The following is a 7,612-nucleotide window of genomic DNA, read 5'->3' as shown; positions in this document are numbered from 1 at the left end:
CTGTCTGTCTGTCTGTATGTATGTATGAGTATGCATCTCCCTGCAAGACAGTCTGAGAAAGTTTCCGACAGCTCCCTGTTAGAAAGACAGGGCATTAGAACTTCCAAGGACATAAACCTCCAAGGACGCCCCCCTCCCATCTCCTATATGTATTACGCTGCAACACAATCGGGCAAAGTTACCGGACAGCTATCGAGGGAGAAAGACAGGACATTAGAACTTTCCATTGCGTATATTTATAGGAACACATTGCTAACCAGCTGGGATCACCGCTGGAAAAACAGCTGCCAAATGACATTTCGGCTTGTGCGAGTGTATGGATCGAAACCATAGCAAAACACAACTTTCCGGGGAAGACGTAGTGCAGGGTGGTCGAACTCCCAGTGCAGCAGCGTGCGGTTTCCCACACTTATACAACCCAACATAGTTCGAATCACTCTTTGCGACTGCCGAAAATTAAACTGGAATCTGGGAAACGTACATTTGCGTTCAGAGGCGCAGAGAACTGGATCTCACTACCACCGTTGTAACCGTTTCATCCTAGCAAACATTCAAATCACTGTGCAAAAGAATTGTAACGGCAGTTAAGACAAGCAAGATTACAATAACTTGCTTATTTCGGTTGGGGTTGTGACATTGTTTGCTTTTAATTACTTTCGCAATGCCTTTTCTTGTAAGAAGAATAGTTGATTTTGCTGTTGTGTTTTGTTTTAAATTAGTTTTCTTCACAGATGAGTTTTATTTTGATGCTTATAAGCTTAATTTGTTCAATCACATTTGGCGAAAACGTTAAGGAATGGAAAGCAGAATGTATTACCGTTGGAGAAAACAGGGGATTCGGCTTCGTGTCCGGTAGAAGCTATTGACTATCATGTTGAAATGGCCAAATAATTTTCTGTAGATCTAAATGGGAGTCTGTTGTTCCGGGTTCCGGTGTTCCGACACTAACCTGAGGTTAACAGACATAGAAAGGATGGCAAAGACAGAACGGATTGGTGGAGTATGGTAGTGAGACGCAAGAGACGCAGACTTCCTGACGCAGGCCACTCAACCAGGTGAGGATACCTCATCAAGTATAAAGTAAGTAAGATGTTACGGGCCACGTCGAGACAAGGGCACATATTGGAAAGCCAACCAACCATCTCAACGATAGACGATGCTTTTAAGAGTTTCTTACAGAAGTGTGGTATTTATGAGGTTGAAAGACTACATGGTTGTGCGATCTCTTTGCATATGGCCGGTGCAGTTGAGGAGGAAGTAATGGCTCACGCTGGATGGTTTGGAAGAAAGACGTATTATATTTCAAACTTACTTGCACAACACATGTTTTTTCCTTCCCCATGTTAATATGGCACAGATGGATGATTCCAGAAATATATCCTGTAAATTAGCTATATAAAAAGAGTTTAGAAAACAAACGGGGTACAATTTCATCTGGAAAGACAAGAACTCTCAGGTCTCAATCATAGACCCTACAAAGTCCGGAGACAATATCAAGCCTATGGTTATGGGACCGTCGAGGTTTGCTACGGACGAGGTATCAAAAGCCGTTGAAGAATACTTATCACAGGATAATTTAGTTGCACTACAATCAGCTACAAAACTACTTCCCGACAAAGACTGTTGATATTACTAAAAAAATAGCCTCAGTGGATAACTAAGTATTGTCATCGTAAATCTAGAAAAAGTTTCAACTCATGGTTAAGGCACGTGAACACAAAGAGCAGCAATGACTGGGCTCTGCTGCAGATGCTGGGGTGGTTGTCCGTGAAAGACAGGATCCAACAGAAAAGCATGATGACTTTCCGTAAAATCATGGAAAACAAACAGCCAGTTTCTCTGTATAAACAGATCACAATGCAGTCACATGGTTATCAAACAGTCATCTTAATCACAAACCATCCTCTTACCGAAGCCCAGAACAAATGCTCAGAAAAAGCGCTTCTTGTATAGAATGTCCAGCACCTGGAATGGCTTGAAAGTGTAAAGTAGTTTAATATTGTCAACTTTTTATTAATTGTATATACACAGCCTCATGCTTCTTTTATCATTTATGTACATAATTCTGTGGTATTCAAGTGTGTCATGTAGTTTTGTCCAGTCATGTTTTTGAATGGACCATGGGAAGAGCAGCTGTTAAGCTAATTGTGGATCCTAATGAACTCAAACTCATACAAATCTACCAGAAATGCTGTCACTCATACAGGCAGGAAGGGATTCTGAGAAAAGCCTGGCCACGTCTTGAAGCGCTAGATGTCTGAACGGAAGCTCTTAGTCACGGCCTGACGGTTGACGTCATCTTACTGGACTACACGAAAGCGTTTGACACAGTCCCACACGAGGGACTACTCTGCCTGCCTACCTGCATTTATGAGGGTGACACAGTTAAGCCGCTGGCTGCAGGGCGGAGCACCAGGGTTAGGCGTGGAGAAATAGTGACTGTGCGATCAGGAGGTCCTTGAGCAAGTGCCTGAGAGAAGTTTCTAAATCGGATCCGGGGCTTTTAAACACCCAAAGTGACAACGAGTGATGGTAAATGGTGCAGGGTCTAACTGGAAACCAAGCAGTAGTGGATTGCCACAAGGAAGTATGTTAGGACCTCTTCTCTTCATGATTTCTGTTAGTGACATACCGGACGAAGCCGCACAAACAACTTCGAATTCGTGCTACAATCTTTACTACACGCTGATTGGACAATCCTGAATCACATGATCCGCATTACCATATAAGTAGAGGGCAAGTCCTCCGTTCTGTCTCTTTTTGGATTCATCCGCCCAGTCGTCGCAGGGTTACGGACGACCGATCTCTGCCAGATCAGAACAGGCCACGCGACCACGTTTTGTTGAAGCCCAGGCGGTGTGTTCCAGGCAAAGGTTTGGGTACCGGAGTTTGCGTTTTAATGTTGGCCTGGCGTTGAGTGAGTTTGGGGACTTTTGTTTCGCGTCTCGTTTGTAAGGTTGTGCTTGTTTCAACCTCGGTTTTTGTCGTAATCACTTATGAAGGATGGTCCAATGAGTGCTTAGTGTGGATAGGAAACTATTCGCAGATGACACCAAGATTTATGCAGCTGTACAGAATTGTGAGAGAGACTCTCATGCGACTTGCTTACAGGCCGACCTAGGGAAACTTAAGGATTGTTCGAACAAAATGCCAAAAGATTTCACTCTGACAAATGTAAGACCCAAGAAAATGGTGTTCTATCAACAAAGAGGGTGTTCTATCAACAAAGTGGCGGCATCCAAGTGAAAACATTTACGGTTGAGGGCAGAAAGAACCCACTGAAAGACAACAGAAAGAGGGCCCTCCAAGATCAAAGAAACTTCATGAGAATAAGAAAGGACCAAGTGTATGAAGAAATGGTTCCAGGTGATGTTAAGGGGAGATTGAAAACGCTTGGAGAGTTTGAAGAGGGCGACGACATCACGAAAATGAGAAGAAAATTCACTAGACTTGAATGGTCCTGTCACAAAAAGTACAGGAGGACGGAAGTCAAATTATCAATTATGAACACATGATCTTTTTGACAAATACCACATATAACTCAACTGTTCACTTGACTGATGTAGAGCTACCCCTGCATGTCCCTTGAGCTCCCAACATCAAGCAACAAAGTTTATAATACTACGCTGGGCAATAAGGAGCTGAAAAGTGGCTGCGACTATCACGTCGCCCTCGGAACTCGTACAGCTGTGTTTGAAGACAAAGCCTCCATCGACATTGTTGAACTCATTACATCTCTCGTGAATATCCAGCGACTCAGCTAAATTCCTGCTGACAAACGATGGCGACGCGAGCTATTTCGATTGCACAATCAAGCCTTCCCCCATGCTGTGAGATTATGTCAGATCATTCCTAATCCACGGAAAATCACAACTCGAGTTCTTTGCGGCAACTACGCCCATTCATTGACTTGCCATAGGCCTGCTAATATTCAGGATTGTGCCCCTCAGTTCCACACACACGTAATCAGAAGAGAGGGCTTTCAACCAGCTACGGGGTATTACACGTACAACAGGATGTTCCAAACACCCTGGACAAGTCATGTTGGTGCGATCGTTTTGTGAAAAATGTCATGCACACTGATAAGGATGGTGCGTCATACCAGCAAAGCATCGTGTCAAACACAACCAAGGCCCAGCAGAAGCCAGTAAGGACACACTGGTCTCAAAAGAAACCATCAACAAGCACCCCAAGGCTTGGCAGGCGCATTGCGAAAGACTGCTGGCTTCCCTGCTTTGTGAAAAGGGTGCGTGGTGGATGGTACCAGGGGAGGGAGTTACATTCTGTTGATATTGAGAAGTTCTTTGCTGCAGAAAAGTGCCTTAGGTTTATGGCAAGCTGTCAGAATACAGGCAAGACTGCCGTTTCAACCTTTCAAGCCTATGTTATCAAGAGTTTCACACCTACCAGATTATAATTAATTGTTGCCATCAGATGCCCTAAAGCCAAGGATCACTAAAGAGAAAGAAGATAGCAAGGGGCTACTTTTAGATTAACATGCAGGGTCTGTAATTATCAACAAGTTGTATGGATAGGTCAGCTTATAACATGCCTATTTACATTTTTCAGGTTATGCTGAACGGTGCAATGGCTGGTATCCCAGTCACCGTGGATGATCTCGTGGTGGAACGTTCCCGGCCAGACCTTGGCTCTGCGTGCTGACGCCATATTAAATTGGCGTGGCCTAATGAACAAATTCCAAGAGGAGAGGAAGAAACATCAAGAAAAGCAATGATTTCCCCATATTACAATCCACGTCAAAGCTGTCCAGTCATGAGATACTTCACCTCGCTGCGACCTTGGACACTTGGAAATCCCGTCAAAGCTGTCCAGTCATGAGAGACTTCACCTCGCTGTGACCTTGGACACTTGGAAATCCCGTCAAAGCTGTCCAGTCATGAGAGACTTCACCTCGCTGCGACCTTGGACACTGGAGGATTTCATCGAAATACTATAAGTAACGTAGAATTTTACATTTATCAAAATTACAGACGGTAATGAGATTAGAGAAGTAAAAAGATGTCGGGTGGCATAACCCTCTCATTGGGAGTGAAAAGACTGTATTTACATTGCAGTACAGAGAATAACATATTTCAGCAAAATAGCAGGACCACAATTGAAACCTTTGGAAAACAGAAACAAGATGGTTGGTCCAAACTCCGGTCAAATAGGAAAAGTACCGCACATAGCACCTCGACGGAAATCCACTTCCGAACTCGGAGATAAAATGACAGTCTCACTCAGTACTGCCCGGTCGAGAGGCAATACACTGCCTTTCTATGTTCATTGATAAAACAAGGGCATGTAACTTGAATGTATTTCGGTAGTTTCATATCAAGGCGGCTTTATCCACCATTCAAATATTTTGAAGCATTAGTTTGAATCGATTTATGTCATTGATTGTAATTAAACTTTTGGAAATCGTGTAGTGCTGCTTTTTAGTATTTTTTATCCGGTCGCGTTCCCGGAACCACTCCAAGTATAGCCTTCCCCATATTGTTGATGGCCACACAGGGGCCCCAGAAATTGGCAATATGTGTAAGAGCCATAATGATTACATAACACTGCTAAATTCTGTTGACTCAAGTCATCAACAGATAATTAATCTCTTCATAGTACCGATGCAGCCAGAAAGATTAGTAAGAGGGTGACTGGGATACTCGGTGTAGCTTAGCAAAGCCAGTCCAGGCAGAGTAGTTCGGTAGCAGTCTAACAGTCACCAAAGCAGCATCCATACCAGCACTCTTACGAGATTCAGACAATAGCACCAAGCTGCCAAACTTTATTTATCCTCTCCATGTCCCGGAGGCAAGAGCAGTAGATTTTTCGCTCAGTAAACATGAGTGGCAGGTATCATTTCATAAACTATCTAGTAGCATTAACAGCGTCATAGCAACAAGATCATAGCGAGGACGGCATAAGAATGAAAGGAGAAATTGATTCACTTTTTCTATCAGTTCACTGATTTGTGTTTATTCCCCTCGCTAGTTTGTCAAAATTCGACTAGATTTAAAACATTCTAAATACTAGTTCATGAAGGACACACGAAGGTGTGAAAAAGTATGCCATTACTACTGCCTTGTTGGCATTCTTCATACACTACAGGCGAGAAACCATAGGTACAATCCTGCTGCCCCACTTTTGTAAACATGCGTGTTGATACATTTGGCGCCCAGCGTCGGAAGCTGTTGCATTCGTTCGTATCACGGCTGTTCGTGTCAGGGAATCACATCAAGTTCGATGCAGCCACGAAGATTGCAAGCCCCGACAGTGGAGGCCTTTAAGGCCTGGCTCGCGGCCGCCCTGCCGTAATCCGTTAGCCCTGACCCAACCCAGTGATACCCCTTCAGGGTTGTTTGAGGGTAAAGAAAAGAAAAAAAATTAGTAAGAGGGTGACTGGGATTCTTGGTGTAGCTCAACAAAGCCGGTCGGGCAGGGCAGGGCGGTTCGGTGGCAGTCCTGCAGGGGGTGTAATCTGTAATGCGATCCCCGAGGCAGCATCCTTAGCTACCAGCACTCTTACGAGTCTCAGACGTACAATATGGGAGGCAGGAGGTGTTACGGTTGTGGAAGCACTAATATTTAATAACCGACTGCCCAGTTTTTATCACAATGAAAAATGATTAGCTCCTGTTGACAAGTCCCATTTCTAAATATCTTTCTAAAAAACGCAAAGACTTCCCAGCGTTATCCGGTTACATGTAAATTAGGCAGCAAATCATATTCTGCGCTTGAGAGAGACACTGCAAGGCAGCTTAGACAGATTCTTACGTCCATCCAGGTGCCAAATCCTGTACTGATTACTTCGTTTCTAAATGATTTGATCCATGTTATCCAAGTGATACAACAACTACTAGTACCGAGTGCCATCTTCGATGTACATTTGATATATATGTATTCAGCAACCTGCAGCTGATGTAGAGTACCCTGCATACGAAGCCCCAGAACTTGGGCACAGAAGATCAAAAAGGAGCAACAGGGATGTACCCAAACATGCAGTCCGGATACCCAGCTAAAGCTAAAACAACTATACATGGATGTTACGCAGACGTATAAGTAGAAAAGCGCAGAGTGAAGACTGATGAAATATTTCTACGAACTGTAGAGGGGGTTGGGGGAGGGGGGTTGCAGGTCCTCCATAGTCCCCAAACTGTCATTAGTCACCAACTACCATGCCTGCGGTTTAGAGCTGACAAGTCTGCTTGGAGATTCCAACGGTTCTCACATAACTGCGTGCGTTGCGGGTGTCCGTCAAGGCCGCGGTACAATCTACCATCTAATGCACCGCCGCCTGGTCTGTAGTTGGCCCTTTTAACACAACAGCATCTAAAGTAATAAAAAAACAGTCACAATTACATGTATCTCGGGTACTGTTTTCTGAGGGCGCCTGTTTTCATGGTTCACCAGCACACCTTTTGGGGCTGCAAATTGTAGCGCTGAGACTAGCTGGACACTTAAGCTTGGACCAGTCAGCATACGGCATCATTCTCCTTCGCAGATCTGTTTGGAGTCTACGTTCTCAGAGAGCGGCACCCACGTCTGTCACTCAACTCTTTCTATCTTGTCCTTTTAATCTGTCTCGTAAATAAATTATACCATTGTAACGAATCAT

The sequence above is a fragment of the Branchiostoma lanceolatum genome, chromosome 10, assembly GCF_035083965.1.
Source record: "Branchiostoma lanceolatum isolate klBraLanc5 chromosome 10, klBraLanc5.hap2, whole genome shotgun sequence".
NCBI classification, from domain to species: Eukaryota; Metazoa; Chordata; class Leptocardii; order Amphioxiformes; family Branchiostomatidae; genus Branchiostoma; species Branchiostoma lanceolatum.
This window is presented reverse-complemented; position numbering follows the sequence as displayed.